Raw genomic sequence first — 20,251 nt, 5'->3', positions numbered from 1 at the left:
ATATTCAGATGCCAAGACATCAGCAAAAAATTACAAGCCATATTAGGAAATAGGAAGTAATGGCCCAGTCAAAAGAGCTAACCAAATATCCTGAAGAAATACAAGATTTAATACAATTAATCAGTGATAATCACACAACTCTACTAAATCACTTCAAAGAATTTAAAGAAAATATGACTAAAGAAATAAAGGATAAGAAGACGACACTGGGAGAGCATAAAGAACAATTTGAAAGCCTGCAAAGAAAAATAAAAGAACTTATGAGAATGAAAGTCACAATAATGAGATTAAAAATACCTTAGAGGCATATAAAAGCAGATTTGAATTGCTTGAAAACAGAATTAGTGATTTTAAAGGCAGAACATCTGAATTGGAAATGACAGGAGAACAGAAAGAGAAGAGAATGGAAAAAGTGGAACAGACTCTCGGGAATTGAATGGCAATGCAAGAGGCACACACATTTCCATTTTTCCCGAATGGAAAAACCAAGGGTGAGAGATTTGGAGAAGAGTTTAGAAATGAAGATTATTAGGAATGGTAAACAAAAGGATAAGAAAGTAGACCATAGAATCATATGGCAACAGAAAGCCAAAGAACAAAATGGATGAAGTAAGTAATGCCTTTACAGTAATAACACTTAATAGATTGAACTCCCCAATCAAAAGACATAGTCTGATAGAATGGATAAAATAATATCAGCCTCCCATATGTTGTCTACAAGAGATCCACCTCAGATGTAAGGACACAGCCAGGGTAAACAGACAAAGTTTGGTAAAAGGTATTCTGTGCAAATAGTAACCAAAAAAAAGCTGGAGTAGGCCAGATAAATGTAAAATAACAGCATTACAGTATATGAACAATAACTACTCAGTGCAACTAGCAAATTGTTCTTGTTATCAGTATTCTGTAATTTTTTTTGTACAGAACAAACACTTCCTTTTAATTGAGGAGGACTGGTGAAAAGATACATTTTTAGCTACTTCAGTTTTCTTTGACTCTTTCTTATTCACACTCTTTAATTAAAATAATCTATCTGGATCAATAATGATTCAGCATGACTAATATTGAACAATATTTTAAGTTTTTCTGTCTCATAAAATTATGACTTGGCAAATGGTTATCTGCTTATTTCATTCCAATAAAATGTGAAGAATTCCAAATAGGAATGTATATGCTAATAGAAAGAATTACGGCCTTAGTGGAAATTAAATAATTAAACCAATAATTTATTTCATTTTTAGAGACTATTATGTCTAGTAGAGCTGCAATATAAAAATTAGAATTATGCAATAATTAATTTCTATATTTGAATTATTTATATTTACAAATATTTGTTGCCATGCTATCTATTTTTCAATAATTTATTATGTTAAATCTAACCTGGCTATGCTCTCTCTTTAAAAATCTGTAATTTCTTTCAAATATATTTTTCTATTTACTTTATAATTTTAAAATAAAGAACTTCTTATTTTTTATTTTTTAACTTTTTTACGATTTATTTTTCATTTATTTCTCTCCCTTACCCCACCCCCTGGCCCCAGTTGTCTGCTCTCTGTGTCCATTTCGCTGTGTGTTCTTCTGTGTCTACTTGTATTCTAGTCAGTGGCATCGGGAATCTGTGCCTCTTTTAGTTGCGTCATCTTGCTGTGTCAGCTCTCCGTATGTGGGGCGCCACTCCTGGGCGGGCTGCATTTTTTTCGTGCTGGGTGGCTCTCCTTATGGGGTGCACTCCTCGAGCATGGGGCTCCCCTATGCAGGGGACACCCCTGCGTGGCATGGCATTCCTTGTGCACATCAGCACTGCGTATGGGCCAGCTCTTCACACAGGTCAGGAGTCCCGGGGTTTGAACCCTGGACCTCCTGTGTGGTAGGCGAACACTCTATTCATTGAGCCAAATCCGCTTCCCATAAAGGACTTTTTAACAGCTGAAAAAAAAGGGCATTGATTATACACTTTGGATAGATCATATAGTATGTGAATATATCTCAATAAAACTGCTTAATAAAGAAATAAATAATTTTGCAAGAATAGGCAGAAATAGCAGCTATGTACAGCAGGGGCAACAGATTGAAAGGTGAGAAATTTTCTAGTTCTTTTTTTTTTTTAACTATTATTATTACTGAAATAATGAAAATGCTTTAATAATGATTGAAGCGATGAATGCATGACTATGTGCTTATTCTAAATACCATCGATTGTATACTTTGGATAAGTTGTATGCTTTCTTAGTATGTATCAATAAAATTGATTTGTTAAAAAAAGTACATAGTATGAGGAGAGGGGACAAGATGGTTGCAGAGTAAGTAGGCCCAAGTCTGCTCATCCTACAGTACAGTTAGTAATCAGCCAGAGCTATCTAAATCACATATTTGGGGGACACAAGAGAGCAAAAAAACATTCTGCAACATTCTTGGAAGAACTGAAGTAGGAGACTACCCATCTGTAGTGAAGATTCATGAATAGAGCCCTCCATGCCACAGAGGCCATGTTCTAACCCCCTGGTGGCACAAGCTGCCTCAGGAGCTATTCCCTGGGTAGAGTTGGACGCTCCATTTCCCAAAAATGGGAGGAAGAGATGGGCAGGAACCAATTTCAGTCACAGATTAGTAAATTCAGCTCACTAAAGACTAAAGTGCAGTCCTAAGAACAGCTAAAGTTTGTGCCTGTCCAAGTTGGAAAGGGGCCGGTAGCCTCCATTTTAACTCTGCCCCTGGCATGAGGGGGAGTGGGGCTGATTGAAAATCACAGTGAAACTTGGGATCGGGTCTTTTCCACCCCAGTCAGATTGCAGCCATAGCCTAGGCTCCAGTCCCACATACCTCTGGTAGTGAGGAAGCTGGGGGTACTGCACCAGCATCTCTGGGCAACAGCAGGCTTGCATGGATTAGATAGGTGGGCCAATCTGTGGATACATCTCTGCCCCCGATAGGTGTGGAAGAGGGCATTGTTTCTTAAACATTTCCCGGCAGCTGGGAGTGCTTTTGGCCCACATGGACCAGAGCGCTGGGCACTCCAGTGATTCCATCCCTATCCCTGACAGGGTAGAAGAGACAGTGGACCCTCAGCCTTTCTGCACAGCTGAAGACACTTTCAGCCTGCATGGACTAGACTGTTGGGAAGATCTCTGACTCCATCCCTGCCTCTGACAGGGTAGGAGGATGGAAAGTGTGGCCTAAGACTCTCCAGGTAATTGCAGTCACTTTTGACACACACAAACTAGATTTTTGGACATATCTGTGGCTCCATCACTGCCCTGACAAAACAGGAGGGATAGTGCTCCTTCACCCTCTTCAGGCAACTGCAGTTACTTTCAGCCTGCATGAACTAGACTGCTGGGCACACCATAGTCTCCATCCCACCACTGGTAGGGAAGGAGGCGGGCAGGGGCTCCATCAGTTGAACTGAGAACTGCAGTCAGTTTTGATTCACATGACTTAGTTTTTTGCCCACACCTGTAGCTTCATCCCCTCCCCAGCCAGAAAAGAGGGGCATGGACCTTCATCAGTCCCTCTAGGAAACTACAGATGGTCTTGGCCTACACAGCTTGGATTACTGCATACAGCTGCAGCTCTCTCCCTACCCCTGGCAGGGGTGAAAGGTGACGGAAGATTCTTTGGTTCCTGGCGCAATGTGGGTAGCTTTAACCTCCACAGTTTATAGTACCAAATGCATCCTCAACTCCTATTCCACAACCAGCAAGGAGAAAGGGCAAGAAGCAGATGAAAAAGAGCTGAAAAATTCAGATTGTCTAAACATAAGCCACTATAAAGTTTCAATTAAGTTGAGACAAGTATCAAAACGGGGTGATAGCACAAAACAATCAAATAGAAAGTCTTAGGCTAAAGAGAGAAAGGGGACAAATAATATATACATCTAGTAAATCAGATGCTAAAACACCAACAAGCAATTACAGTCCATGCCAAGAAACAGGAAGATGTGGCCCAGTCAAAGGAATAAAGCCTCCAGATGACATAAAGGCATTGAGACAACTAATTCTAGATGTTCAAACAAATCTCCTTAATGAATTAAATAAGATGGCTAAAGAGATTAAGGACATCAAGAAGATACTGGGTAAGCACAAAGAAGAATTTGAAGTCATACATCGGAAAACAGCATATCCTATGGGTATGAAAGGCACAATAAATGAAATTAAAAATGTACTGGCTGATGATGTATCTAGAAAATGATCTTGAATAAAAGGGTCAACTCAGACCAGCAGAATATCTCAGCCTACATGTAATATCAGGTGTCAAATGCTTTTTGACCTTGAATAAAAGGGGGAAATGGAAAGGACAAATGAGTTTATATGGCTATGAGTCTCAAAAAAAGAGTTGGGAGGTCATCAGAGGAATTGCTCTTACACACGCCTCAGCAGGGTCCCAGAGACAGCCAAAGTAGATACAAGCCCAGGTATTGGTTCTTCTGAGGGCTACAGAGACCCATAGATTCTATGGTCATGACAAATAGTTCAGTGCCATGCCAGTTGACCCTACTTTGGAGTTTGTGTTCCTGAGTGTGATGGAGTTGAACCCAGATGTGATCTTTGTTCACAAGCCTCTCCTGTTACTTTTACTGGGGTTTGGTATAAGCTGCAGGGATCTGAATCTCTGGACTGTCCATGTGATAGCCAGACCCTGAGCCTCCACAGACCTGAACTCCTACCCTCTGGTTTATTGGACTTACTCCAGCCAGCTAACAGGGAAGTGAAGAAGGTCAACCACTACACCAGGTAGCCAAGAGTGCCTACAACTGCAAGCAGGAAAATTGCATCCACCATCCATGTGGAATCTAAGCCCCTCTCAATATAGAGGTAGAGTGGACATAACCATCTCAGGGTCCACAGGATGGAGGAATAGAATATGGATTAGAGTGGACTTACTGATATTCTATGCTGGAACTATTATGATTAGTAATGGAAGAAAACATAGCACTGATGTGGAGAAAGTGGCCATGGTAGCTGCTAAGAATAGGGAAAAGGAAGAAGAGATATGATGTGGGGGCATTTTCAGGATTTGGAGTTGTCCTGGGTGCTACTGCAGGGACAGTTGTTGGACATTGTATGTCCTGCCATAGCCCACTGGGTGGACTGAGGGAGAGTGTAAACTACAATGTAAACCACTATCCATGTGGTACAGCAGTACTCCAAAATGTATTCACCAAATACAATGAATGTGCCACAATGATGAAAGAGGTTGTTGTGGGAGGAGTGGGGTGAGGGGGTGGAGGCTATATGGGGACCTCATATTTTTTAATGTAACATTAAAAAAAATAAAGACAAAAAAAAATTTGGAAAAAAATATATACTACAGGAGAGTGGATACAGGAGAGTGGTTATGGAGTTGAGCACATGCCTTCCACATGGGAGATCCCAGGTTCATTTCCTGGTGCCTCCTCAAAAAATAAAAACAAACAAGCCAATCAAATAACAAAACCAAGTCAGGGAAGTTGATGGCTTAGTGGTTGAGTGCCAGCTTCCCACATATTAAGTCCCAGGTTCAATTCCAGTCCCCCAGTACCCCAAATATATATAACAAAACTGAAAGCTCACAATATTTGTATAAACTGTGGAAGAGTTTAAATGGGATTTTATTTTGTCAATGTTTTAAGTTTTAGTCACATTTTATCTTGGTCATGATTTTTATCAAGGTGTTAAAAAGAATGGTCAGTTTTGAATCAATAGATTACTCCTGGACTTTGTGTCTAAGTGTACTCCTGAAAAGTAGTAATCCAGAATATACGTGTTAAATGCCCGTCTGTCTAAACTGCTTAATTAGTGCTTAACTACATTTATACTACTCAAGTATTCCTAACTGGTTGCTGATTACTAATAAAAGTGTCTTCAGCAATGAAAAAAAAAATCAATTGAGCAGGGAAGCAGCTGCAGCTCAATTGATTGGGCTTCCATCTACCATATAGGGGGCCCTGGGTTTGCGTCCCAGGGCCTCCTTGTGAAGGCAAGCTGGCCTACCCCATGGGGAGCTGATGGCCTGCACCCACAGAGAGCTCACACAGCAAGATGATGCAACAAAGGGAGACAAGCAGACACAGAAGAAGGTGCAGCAAATACAGAGAGCAGAGAGCAAGCAAGCTGCAAGGGGGGGAGGGGCATATAAATAAATAATAAATCTCTCTGAAAAACATCGATTAATCATAGACATGTGTTTCTATATCTGAACTCAAAGTTCTATTTTTGTTCACCAATATATCTGTCCTTTTACTGGTACCATGCTATTTTGGTCACTGTAGCTTGGTAATATGCTTTAAAATCTTCAATTGTGAGACCTCCAGCTTTATTCTTTGCCAGGATGTTTTTGTCCATTTGGGACTCCTTATTCTTTCAAATAAATCTGATAATTGGACTTTCCATTTCTTCAAAGTAAGCTGTTAGAATTTTGATTGGAATTACATTGCATCTGTAAATCATTTTGGGTAGAACTAACATCAGAACAATATTTTGCCTTCCAATCCACAAACAAGATTAAGTGCTGATTTATCATCTGAAACCATGGAAGCAAGAAGGCAGTGATATGACATAGCTAAGGTGCTAAAAGAATAAAACTTCCAGCCAAGAATTCTCTAACCAGCAGAGCTGGCATTCAAAAATGAGGAAGAGTTCAAAATATTCACAAAAGAGCAGAAATTAAGAGAGTTTGTCAATCAAAAACCTGCCGTTCAAGAAATACTAAAAGGTGTTCTGCAGGTTGAAAGGAAAAAAACAGGAGAGAGAGTGAGAGTTGGATGACAGTGTATGAACAACTAAAAAGATAAAATTAGAATTAAAAACAACATATGGCATACATACCTAAAGAAAATATGAATAATGTAAGTAGTTCCTTGACAGTAATAACATTGAATGTTAATGATTTAAATTCTCCAGTTAAGAGACACAGATGTGCAGAATGGATAAGGAACTATGGACCATTTACATGCTGTCTACAAGAAACCCACCTTAGACTGAGAAGTGCAAGGAAGCTGAAAGTGAATGGTTGAAAAAAAATTTTACATACAAACAATGAACAAAAAAGGGTGGGATTAGCTGTACTAATATCATAAAAATAGATTCTAAATGTAAAATTATTGTAAGAGACTAAGAAGGCCACTATATATTAATAAAAGGGGTAATCTATCAAGAAGAAAGAACATTCATAAACATTTATACACATAAAGAGGGAACCTCAAAATACATGAGACAAACATTGAAAAAAGAAAGTGGAGAAAAAGATGCCTCTACAATTTTACTTGGGGACTTTAATACACCATTATCACCATTAGACAGACAATCTCAAAAGAAAATCAATAAAGAAACAAAGACCATGAATAATACATTAGAGGATCTGGACGTAATAGACATATACAGAACACTACACCCAAATTCAGAGGTATATACATTTTTCTCCAGTGCACATGGCTCATTATCCATGACAGTCCATATACTAGGCCACACAGAACAACTTTCAATGAATTCAAAATGATTGGAATTATGCAAAGTACTTTCTCTGACCACAATGGAATGAAGCTGGAAATCAGTAAGGGCCAGAGAACCAGATTAGGTACTAAGGTATGGAAGTTAAACAACACACTCTTATACAAACAGTGGGTCAAGTAGAAAATCAAAAAAGAAATAAATAATTACCTTGAAATTAATGAAAATGACAACACAACATATCAAAACCTATGGTACAGACCAAAAGCAGTACTGAGAGGGAAATTCATAGCTATAAATGCATATATCAGAAAAGAAGAAAGCTAAAATAAAAAACCTAACTGCACATCTGGAGAAATTAGAAAAAGAGCAGCAAACTAACCCCATAGGAAGAGGAAAAGAGATGATTAGAGAACTAAAAGAGATTGTAAGTAAGAAAACACTAGAAAAAAAAATAAACCAAATCTAAAGCTGGTGCTTTGAGGTCAATAAAATTGGCAAACCCTTAGCTAGACTAATAGAAAAAAAGAGAGAAGATGTAAATACATAAAATAAGAAAGGAGGAAGGGGATACCACCACTGACCCCACAGAAATATTAACAAAGAGTATCATAACAGGATACTTTGAAAAATTGTGTGCCAATAAGAAGGATACTTTAGAGGAAATGGACAAATTCCTAGAAACATACAAGCAGCCTACATTAATGTAAGAACAATCACGAGTAATGAGATTGAATTAGTAATCAATAACTTCCCAACTAAGAAGACCTCAGGACCAAATGGCTTCACAGTTGAATTCCATCCAACATTCTGGAAAGAACTAATACCATTCCTGCTTAAATTCTTCCAAAAAATATAAGTGGAGGAAACATTGCCTAACTCATTCTTTGAAGCTAACATAATCATAATACCAAAGCTAAACAGAGATGCTATGAGAAAGGAACTATAGACCAATCTCTCTAATGAACCTCGATGCTAAAATCCTCAACAAAATACTTGCTAATTGTATTTGACAGCACATCAAATGAATTATAAACCATGACCAAGTGGGTCTCATCCCTGGTATGCAAGGATGGTTTAACATAAGAAAATTAATCATGTAATACACCACATAAACAATTCAAAAGAAAGAAATCACATGATCATCTCTATAGATGTAGAAAAAGCATTCAACAAAATATAGCACCCTTTCCTGATACTTCAAATGATAGGAATAGTAGGAAACTTCCTTAACAAGATAAAAGATATATTTGAAAAACCCACAGCTAACTTTACATTCAATGGTGAAATCCTAAAAGCTTTCACTCTAAGATCCGGAACAAGACAAGGATGCGCACTTTCACCACTTTTAACATTGTGTTAGAAGTACTTGTGCAAGCACTTAGGCAAGAAAAAGATATAAAAGGCATCCAAATTGGAATGGAAAAAGTAAAAACTTCACTATTTACAGATAACATGATCCTATATCAGAAATCTACAACAAAGTTTTCATGCTTATAAATGAGTTCAATAAAGTGGCAAACTATAAGACCAATGTACAAAAGATCAGCATTTCTGTACACCAATAATGAGCAAACTGAGGAAGATATCAAGAAAAAAAAATCTCATTTACAATAGCTACAAAAAGAATCAAATACCCAGGAATAAATTTAACTACAGATGTAAATGACTTGTACACAGGAAACTACACAGCCCTGTTTAAGGAAATGAAAAATTCCCTGTTCATGAATTGGAAGGCTAAACATCATCAAGATGTCTATCCTACCCAAACTGATTTATAGATTTAATGCAATCCCAATAAAAATTACCACAGCAGTTTTTACTGAATTGGAAAGGCTAACTATGAAAGTTATTTGGAAGGGAAAGGGACCCTGAATAGCCAAAAACATATTGAAAAAATGAAATTGGAGAAATCACACTATTTGATTTTAAAATATACTACAAAGCTACAGTGATCAAACTGCATGGTATAAGCACAAGGAGAGACATACTGACCAATGGAACTAAACTGAGAGTTTTGATATAGATACTCTCATATACAGTCAACTGATATTTGACAAAACCACCAAGTCCACTCAAGAAAATGGCCTTTTCCACAAACGTTGCTTGAAGAACTGGATATCCGTATCCAAAAGAACAAATGAGGAACACCTTTTGACACCTTATGCAAAAACTCCACTCAAGATGGATCTTTATTTGACCATAAAGACCTTGGAAGATACTATAGGGAAGCATCTACAGGATCTTATATTAAGAAATGGTTTCATGTACTTTACACCCAAAGCATGAGCAACTAAAGGAAAAATAGATAAATGGGACCTCTTCAACATTAAAAACTTTTGTACCTCAAAGGAGTTTGTCAAGAAAGTGATAAGACAGCCTATTCAATGGGAGAAAATATTTGGTAACCATCTATTTGATAAAGGCCTAATATCCAGGGTCTATAAAAAAATCCCACACCTTGCAAATAAAAAGACAAACAACCCATTTTAAAAATGGGCAAGTGATTTGAATACACACTTGTCCAAAGAAGAAATACAAATGGCTAAATAGTCCACGACAAAATGTTCAACATCGCTAGCTATTAGAGAAATGTAAATCAAAAGTGCAATGAGGTATCATCTTCACCTATTAGACTGGAAGCTATTAAAAACAACAGAGGACTACAAGTGTTGGAGAGGATGTGGAGAAATGGGAACGCTAATCTACTCCTGGTGGAGATGTAGAATACAGCAGCCATTGTGGAGGGCAGTTTGGCAGTTCATCAGGAAGCTAAGTATAGAACTGCCATATGATCCAGCAATCTCACTGCTGGATATATACCCAGAAGATTTCAAAGCAGGGACAAGAACAGATATATGCACATCACTGTTCACAGCAACATTCACTATTGCCAAAAGTTGGAAGCAACCCAACTTTTATTGTATGTATATTGTGGTATATACATACAATGGAATATTACTCAGCTCTAAAAAGGAATGCAATATTAACACATGGGACAACATGGATGAATCATGAAGAACTTTTGTTGAGTGAAGCAAGCCAGACACTGAAGGACAAATATTACATGATTTTACTGATATGAATTAAGCAAATTGAGTAGACTCACAGAGCTAGAGTCTAGAAGATAGGTTTACAGGAAACAGAAAGGGTGAAGAGGGTTGTGAGTCAATGCAATGCCATATGGGCAAATCTGTGATAAGAGGAAAGGGTGTAGTTTTTCAGTGGATGGGCATTACAGTGATGCAGCAATGCTGTTGTGTTGAATGCTACTGATCTGTGAGGGGGCAGGATGGGGATGGTAGTTTGGACTCTCCATGAAACTGCAGGAAGGGTTGGGAGTTGGAACAGGTGAACTCCAGGGATTTTAGGGTGTATGGTTGAAACTAAAATGTTGGGAATGTTCTTCTGGCAAATATGGCAGGATAGGATTACTGGTTTAGGGTGATGGATATAGAGGGAATGCAGGACAGGGGTACCTGGGGCAGGCTTCTAAGGAGTATGTTTGTGTTGATCTTGTCATAGTGTGTTGTATCAGTGGGTGGAGACCCACATAACGAGTAGGAAGGTGTTGAAATCCCATGTTGGGGAGTCCTGCTTTGTTCTCAAATAGAGGGGTGGGAGTCTCTTGAGAGCATAGGCAGTGCCTAATAGGGGAGAACAGACCAGTATGTCAAACCCTCAATGTTGTTGCAAGGATCTTGTCCTTCATTTAGTTAAGCTTGATGGTAACTCTGCGTCCAAGGAGAGGATGAAGGAGGACTATAACAGATGAAACATTGGGCATTTTGGCAGCATTGGAATTGATCTTCATGACCTAGTAATTATCCATACAATTCATGTTAAATTTCATCAAAATTGATAACATTTATGGTCCAAAATGTAAACCATAATGTAAATCATTGACCATAGTTAGTAAGGATGTTTCAATATTTTTATATCAATTGTAACAAATGTACTGTCCACAATGTAAAATGTTATTAATAGGGGAAAGGAGGAATATGTTGGGTATATGGGAATCACCTATATTGTGTATGTGAATTTTCTGTAACCTAAAGCTTCTTCGAAGACAAAATTAAAAAATAAAAAAGACACTGGGTGAATAAATGGAAGAAAATGTCACTGGACATACAACAGATCTTTACAGTGATGAAAGGGATAATTTTAAACTTATAAATAATTTTATATTTTATTATTTTTATTATTTAAAGTTAAAATATATTTTATTTGTTATTTTTAAAATTATATTATTATTTCATTTTCTTATTAATTGTATTTGCTTATTTTGTTGGTTTTGTTTTCTAAGAAGTTTTGGATCAAAAGAAGGTTGCAACTCTGGCAGCAGAGGATCATTGTTGTGTGGTGTCAGAGATGGGGGATGTATGCGAGGAGGTTCACCTTGGCATACCTATAAGACATATGGATGTATTCAAGGGCTCATGGAGCTTTGTCACAGTAGGTGAAGATTAACACAATAACAACAAAAAAAAAAGATTGAATTCCCATCCTGGGGAGCTCTGCCACCTTCTCTAATGGTACAGCAAGAATCCCCCAAGTACAGGGGCAGTGACTAGTGAAAGAAGATTGACCATTGATGTGCCCTTGATAATGATAACTGTACTTGTGAACCTTTACTTTTGAAATTAAAACTCTGCCTAGTATTGTATACTGCCTAAGAGTTACCTCCTGAGTGCCTCCTTGTTGCTCAAATGTGGCCTCTCTAATCCAAACTCATATAACTGCATTATCTCCCCTCCTCCCCCCACATGGGACATGATTCCTGGGGATGAACCTCCCTGGCACCAAGGGATTACTACCAAGCACCAACTAGCAATGCAACTGGAAAAAGTCCTTGACCCAAAGGAGGAAAGGGTAAAGACAAATGTATGGCAAAGAGACTTCAAAGTGAGTTGGGAGGTGATTCCAGAGTTATGCTAATGCATGTCACAGCAGGATCTCATTGACTTCCAAAGTATATATTACCTCAAATCACAGGGCTTCTGAAGGGTCTGGAGACATTCAGACCCTATAAGCAAGGCAGTCAGCTCAGGAGTTTGGTTCTCTGCCAGTGGGCCCTACTTTAGAATTTATGCTGCCCAGTGTGACAAAGTTGGACTTAGTTGTAGTTTTCCTACACATGGCTCTTCTGCCCCTTCTATTTGTACTTATAGTTAGTGATAGAGTTAGTAGGTGTATGTTCAAGAAACTTAAATCTTTGGGCTTTCCATGTACCAGTTGGGCCTTGAATCTCAAATGCATAGCAACACCTACTTTCCAGGTCATTAGACTCACCCAGGAAACTAACAAGGAGATGGTGATGGAAAATGACCATCCCAAGGAACAGAAAGAGTCTACAACTGCAAGCATGATAGTCCCATCCATCTCTCCCATGGGATCTAAGCCCCCTCTCAATTAAAGTGGAGCTTGATTGGATCCCAGAATCCTCAGGATTGGACTAGATGGACTAGTGTAGACTTACTGGTATTCTACTATATACTTATTGTGATTCTAGCAATGGAAGAACTGTTATCATTGATTTGGAGGCAGTGGCCACAGGAGGTTCTGATGGAGGGAGGGGGGAAATAGGTGTAATATGGGGACATTTTCAGGACTCAGGAATTGCCTGAATGACATTGTAATGACAGATAGAGGCATCATATATCTTGTCATAATTGTCATATATACTACAAAATTGTGTAGGAGAGAGTGTAAACTACAATGTAAACTATAACCAAGCTTGGTGGCAAAGCTCCAAAATTTGCATATCAACTGTAACAAAAAGCACCATACTAATGAAAGATGTTTTATGTGAGGAAATGTGCAAGTGGTAGGGCATATGAGAATCTCCCACAGTTTTTATTTAACATTTATGGAATTATTTTTAAAAGTACATTGGAGGCATATAACAGCAGATTCCAAAGGCAGAAGAAAGGATCAATGAGCTTGAAAACAGGGTCTCCAAAAGTGAACATACGAAAGAACAGATAATGAAAAAATAAAAAAAGGAAAATATTGAACAGGGTTTCAGGGAGCTATAATAAATGATTGTAAGAGATGTGCAAATATATATTTCATGTGTATCCTAGAAAGAGAAGAGAAAGGAAAAAGGACAGAAGGAATATTTGAGGAAATAATGGTAGAAAATTTCCCAGCCTTATTGAAGGCCATTGATACCTGTGTCCAAGAAGCAAGACATACTCCCATCTGAATAAACTTGAATGACCTACTCTGAGACACATACTAATCATAATGTCAAAAGCAAAAGATAAAGAAAGAATCCTAAATGCAGCAAGAGAAAGAAGTTCCTCACTTACAAGGGATGCCCAATAAGATTAAGTGCTCATGTATTATCGGAAACCATGGAGGCAAGAAGGCAGTGGTATAATATATTTAAAATACTGAAAGAAAAACTGCCAGCCCAGAATCATACATCTGGGACAATTGACTTTCAAAAGTGAGGGGAGGTTAGAATATTTACAGATAAACAGAAACTGAGAGATTTTGTAATAAAGAGACTGGCTTTGCTGGAAATACTAAAGGGAGTGCTACAGCCTAATAGAATAAGACATGAGAGAAAGACTTGTAAGAGAGTATAGAAATGGTAATTATATCAGCAAAAGTACCTTATCATGTAAAAGAAAGAGTGGTGAAAACAGGATATGACAGATAAAATACAAAGATGAATATGGGTGAAGTAAGAACTATCTATAGAGTAATAACAGACTGTTAAAGTATTAAACACTGCAATCCAAAGAAAAAGACTGGCAGAATGGATAAGAAAATATAAGCCATTTATATCATGTCTACAAGAGACTCACCTTATACCCAAGGATACAAATAGATTGAAAGTGAACATCTGGAAAAAGACATTCCATGCATGTGGTAACCTAAAAAAAAAAAGCTGTAGTAACTATACTTACATTGGATGAGATAGACTTTAAAAGCAAAACTGGTATTAGAGAAAAGGAGGCTAATTATACACCAATTAAAAGGACAATTCAAAACAATCATAAATGTATATGCACCTAATGAGAATGCCCCAAATTACCTGAGGTAATCCCTGACAAAGGTGAAGGGAGAAGTAGATGCCCTACAATAATATTTGGAGACTTCAATACATCACTTTCATCTTTGGAAGATCATCTGGGCAGAGGATAAATAAAATAACAGAGAGCTTGAATAATGTGATAAATAAAGTAGACCCAACAGACATCTTTAGAGTATTGCATCCCAAAATAGCAGGATATATATTAATCTCCACTGCTCATGGATCTGTCTCCAGGATAGATCCTACGTTGGATCACAAAGCAGATCTCAAGAAATTTTAAAAGATCAAAATTATATGAGGCACTTTCTCTGATCATAATAAAATTAAGCTGGAAATCAAAACCAGGCAGATAAAGGAAAAATTAACAAATATATGGAGATAAAACTACACATTCTTAAATAATCAGTGGGTCAAAAAAGAAATTGCAAGAGAAATCAATAAATATCTCAAGACAAATGAAAATGAGAACACAACATATAAAAATCTATGGGATGCAGTGAAAATACTGCTGAGAGGGAAAAGTACATCCCTCAATGCTTACATTAAAAAAATATGAAAGATCTTACATCAATGACCTAACTACACAGCTGGAGGAACCAGGAAAAGAAGAGCAAACTATGCCCAAAGCAAGCAGAAGGAATGAAATAACAAAGATCAGAGGAGAAATAACTGAAATTGAGGACAAAAAAACGAGAGAATTAGCAAAACCAAAAATTTGAAAAAAGAAAATTACAGACCCATTTCCCTAATGGTATGAATGCAAAAATCTTCAACAAAATACTTGCTAATGCAAGCCAACAATACATTGAAAGAATTATTCAACATGATCAAGTGAGTTTTATCCCAGGCATTCAAGGGTGGTTCAACACTAGAAAATCAATCGTTGTTATATACCACATTAATAAATCAATGATGAAAACATCAGATGGTCATCTTGATTGATGCAGGAAAGGTATTTGACAAAATCCAGCATCCTTTCTTGATAAAATAAGATAGGAATTGAAGGAAAATTTCTCAACGTGATTAAAGGTATATATGAAAAAACACAGCTAACATTGTACTCAATGGTGAAAGATTGTAAGTTTTTCTGCTGAGATTGGAAACAAGATAAGGATGTCCACTGTCATGACTGTTGTTCAATATAGTGCTAATTATTCTAGCTAGAGCAATCAGGCAAGAAAAAGAAACAAAAGTCATCCAAATTGGAAAGGAAGCAGTAAAACTTTTGTGATTCACAGACGATATGATCCTATACCTAGAAAGTCCTGAAAAATCTGCAACACAGGTATTACAGCTAAGAAACTAATTCAGCAGAGCCACAGGATACAAGATTAATATGCATAAATAAGCAGTGTTTCTATACATTAGTAATGAGCAATCTGAGGGGGAAGTCAGAAAAAAATTCAATTTACAATAGTGACAAAAAGAATAAAATATTTAGGAGTAAACTTAACCAAGGACATAAAGCACTTGCATTCATAAAAACTACAGTACTTTACTAAAGGAAATCAAAGAAGACCTAAATAAATGGAAGAATATTCTGTGCTCATGGATGGAAAGACCAAATACCATTAAGATGTGAATTCTACTCAAATTGCTATACAGAGTCAATGCAATACTGATAAAAAATCCCAAAAGCTTTTTAAAAGAAAATCCAATTTTCAAATTTATTTGGAAAAGTAAGGGGCTCCAAATAGCCAAAAACATCTTAAAAAGGAAGAACAAAGTTGGAGGACTCTCACTTCTGGACTTTAGATCATATCACCTTGCTATAGTCGTAAAAACAGCAGGGTACTGGCATAAAGATAGACATATAGACCAATGGAACCAAATTGATGGTTCAGAAACAGACCCTCACGTCTCTGGTCAAGTGATTTTTGACAAGGCTGTCAAACTCACCAAAAAGGAGCAGAAGAGTCTGTTCAACAAATGGTGTTGGGAGAACTGGATATCCATATCCAAAAGAAAGAAAGGGTACCCTTACCTCACACTTACCTAAAAATTAACTAAAAATGAATCAAAGACCTAAATATATAAAGCAAGAACCATAAAACTCCTAGAGGAAATGTAAGGAAACATATTCAAGACCTGGTGGTAGGTGGTGGTATCTTAAACCTTACACCAAACGCATGAGCAATGAAAGAAAAAATAGAATGGGATCTCCGCAAACTTAAACGCTGCAGTGTTTCAAAAGATTTTGTCAAGAAGGTGAAAAGGAAACCCACTGAATGGGATAAAATATTTGGAAACCACATATCTGATAAGGGCTTGATTTCCATGCTATAAAAATAGATCATACAACTCAACAATAAAAGAGCAAGCAATCCAATTTTTAAAACTGACAAAAGACATGAGTAGACAAGAGGAAATACAAATGGTGAAAAAGCACATGAAAAAAAATGTTCTATATCTCTAGCTATTAGGGAAATTCAAATCAAAACTACAATGAGCTATCTCACATCTCATAGAAGGGCCATTATTTTAAAAAAGAAACAAAAAACAATAAGTGCTGGAGAGGATGTGGTGAAACAAGAATACTTCTTCATTGTTGGTGGGAATATAGAATGGTGCAGCCTCTTTGGAAGATAGTTTAGCAGTTCCTCAGGAAGTTAAATAAAGAGCTATCATGTGATCCAGCAATCCCTCTACTCGTTATACATTCAGAAGAACTGAAAACAGTGATGTGAATGGATATTTGCACACCAATGTTCATAGCAGCATATTCACAATTGCCAAAAAAAAAAGGAAACAACTCAAGTTTCCATCAACCAAAGAAAGGATAAACAAAATATGGTATAGACATATGATGGAATACTATGCTGCTGTAAGAAGAAATGAAATGAAATTGGGATACATATGATAACCTGGATGAATCTTGAGGGCATTATGCTAAGTGGAATAAGCCAGGCAGAAAAGGACAAATATTGCCTGGTTTCATTAATATGAACTAAATACAAAGAATAAACACATGGAGTTAAAACCTAGAGTATAAGTAATTAGGAGATAGAAAGCTGAGAAGGACTACAGGTGCCTGATGTATGTAGAGGGTATGGAAATATACCAAGTGCACACGCTAGACCATTGTTAGTGATAATAGCCTCATCATGTTCTTTCATAATCTGTGACAAATGTCCCACAACAATGTAGGGTGTTGATGGAGGGGTGGAGAGGTGATGGACTGGAATTCTGCACATTACACATGATTGTTTTGTAAGCTCTCAACTTCTCTAATTTATATATATAAATGCCGAATATATGAATATTAAAAATACGTTGTGTGATTGGGGTAACTATAAGGTGCTATGGGCTTACATAGGGTCTACTAACCCAGCCTTTTGGAATCAATAATGAAAATGAGAAATAAGTTATGAATCAGCCAGGGAAACTAGAGGTGGGTGGGGGTGAGATGAAAGTGTGTTCCAGGTAAAAGAAACAAGTAAAGGGCCAGGAAGTGAAATAACTGGAATTCCATGGAATGCCACAAAATACACAATATCCTGTAACCCCTGGGACAAGTACAACCTGGGCACATGCTCAGCTGGAGAGTTCAAGCGCGCGTGCCCAAGGCTGACCTAACATTCTGTCTTAGCACAATATGCAAACAAATGCTCTTCCCAGTGGGTCCAAGGAAAGTTGCTGTATCTTGTCCCTGCAACGGGTTTTCCCTTACCTTTTCCCTGGTCATCTCACCTTATCAGGAAGAGAAGAGACAAATATCTGCAGCTGTGAAATTCAGCTAGCAACTTTCCAAACTTGCTAGACCTTTGCCTGTGAGAGAGCCAGGAATTCCTGCTGCATTTCCCCAGAGTTACTTGAGGAAAGATTCTGCTCTTGAGCACTTCACTTGCTCTGAGACTGGCATAGACACTCACAACGCAGGCTACATCCCTAAAGGATGGCTGTTCTTGGGCTCCATCTCCTTCTCTTCTTTTGGAAGTTCTGAGAATTTCAGTTTAACTCATTTCATGACTCTATAGAGCATGTTACTTCAGCTGTGTACCAAAAATCTGTGGTCCATATAATAATAGTAGCTTTTCATTTTGGATTTTATTTGTAAATTGAGGTGTTGCATATATAGCATCTTACATCTTGCTGTCTACTTATGAAATGTAATAAATATCTACGCTACAAGTCACAAGAGTATAACTGATTCAGAGTGTGGAGACTGATTTTTCATGAAGATAAGGCAGCTGGATTTTCAATGTAGGTAGCAAAATTCCTTAATATTTTAACATACTTTTCCTATTGTTCTGAAGTTTACTACTGTTCTCCATAATGCATGTTGGATTTTTTATTTCATTTTCTACTCTGGAGGCAGTGTTGTATGGTAGAATGAATAATGAGAAGGTCACTTTTAAAGTTTTACTCGTGAAGTGATCTTTGCCGAAGATATTTGCTAGGATCTAGTAACCTTATCTGCAAGAAGGGACTAAGAGTCCTTATTTATGGTTGCTCAAAATGGTTAAATGAGATACTAATTTGTAATAAGGGTTTTAATACACAGTAGGTATGCAACTAATTTATCATCTTTATCTCAGTTGTTAATATACTGATTAATTTGTGTTTGTGATTTACCAATTTAACCATTCCTTTTTGTAAAAAGGCTTGATAAATTCGCCATAAGATACATTTATAGGCTTTTACATTGTTATTGTGAAGTTCCTTAAATAGGAAAGGGTCATTGTTTTTAAAAAGAGACTCAGTTCAATTTCTTTGCAATAAATGCTGGCTATCCAACTTTTGATATTATTAATTGTTTATCCTTTCAATTTATTTTTTCACTGTATTCTATGACTCATTTCCAAGGATTCAAAAACCAAATATTGCTGAGCTAATAATAATGCTGAGCTAATATTACAAGGAATACCTGTACCACTTTATCCTTAAATTTAAGCCTGACTCTGGTTGACAAACACATGTAGCAGTGAAAAGTCACATTCTCCCTGAGAAAGGAGACCTCAATTTAATCAGTTATTCTTTCACAATTAAAGCAAATGGGTAAGAGAACTGAGCCAGAAAACCTGTATTTTAGCCTCAGCTCCCTTCTTTGAGAACTCTCTGACTATGTGACTATAAGCATATTTCTCCCTTCTTTGAACTTCAGCTTTCTTTTCTTTACATATAGCACACAATGCAATTGTTTTATACAAAATATTGCATATCAGAACTTTATAACTTAGAAGTAATTTCAGAATGTTAGATTCTGTTATTAATAAAGTAAGATTTGCTCCTGTTGTTAGGATAAGATGAAAGTGGATAACCTAATTAGGGCTTTTGTCTGATTAGGATATCATTCTGATCAGAGTTGAAAAGCAAGCTCAATGAGCAATTTATTAAAAACTTTGCATTTTCTCCATTTTATTTGGCTTGTAAGAGAACCTTACATTGTATTTACTGGGAACATGGTCAGCCTCAAGTAACTTTATAAAGTTAATTATATTTTTGACCAGTGCCCTCAATCTGTTTCTTTTTACCCTGTATACATAAATACTAGTATTTTTAGGTGCAGTACTTTGGACCCTCAGATTTTTTCACTCTGACATTTGATCTGAAACATCATCCCTTCTTTCCTACTTATTTCAACCCAGAGTTGACTTTGGTATTGGAGTTTTTAGAGCTTGTGCAGTCTATAGTCCATTGAATATTCTTTGCTCAGCCTAGTGTGAAAATAGGAGAAATAGCATCAGGTGCAGAAGCCTAAGCTCTAGGTGAGAATGTATTTGGCATATTGGTAAAGATGATTGAGGCTCACAAGAGATGCACAGAGATCTAGAATTTA

The 20,251-nt window shown here is 37.0% G+C and overlaps 1 long non-coding RNA gene across 7 annotated transcripts in view; it reads right to left on the bottom strand.

Moving 5' to 3' along the window:
• Positions 1-205: 205 nt before the first annotated feature.
• LOC101428641 (uncharacterized) overlaps positions 206-20,251 on the bottom strand; it is a 96,560-nt gene continuing 76,514 nt past the window's right edge. For all 7 annotated transcript variants that reach the window (XR_009185355.2, XR_009185358.2, XR_011648894.1 and 4 more), the window contains 2 exons: positions 14,243-14,311; positions 206-1,926 (listed from right to left, as the gene is read on the bottom strand). This is a non-coding gene — a long non-coding RNA (uncharacterized lncRNA). The remainder of the gene's footprint in view (positions 1,927-14,242; positions 14,312-20,251) is intronic.

Source organism: Dasypus novemcinctus, chromosome 1 (genome assembly GCF_030445035.2).
Source record: "Dasypus novemcinctus isolate mDasNov1 chromosome 1, mDasNov1.1.hap2, whole genome shotgun sequence".
Classification (NCBI taxonomy): Eukaryota; Metazoa; Chordata; class Mammalia; order Cingulata; family Dasypodidae; genus Dasypus; species Dasypus novemcinctus.
This window is presented reverse-complemented; position numbering and strand designations above follow the sequence as displayed.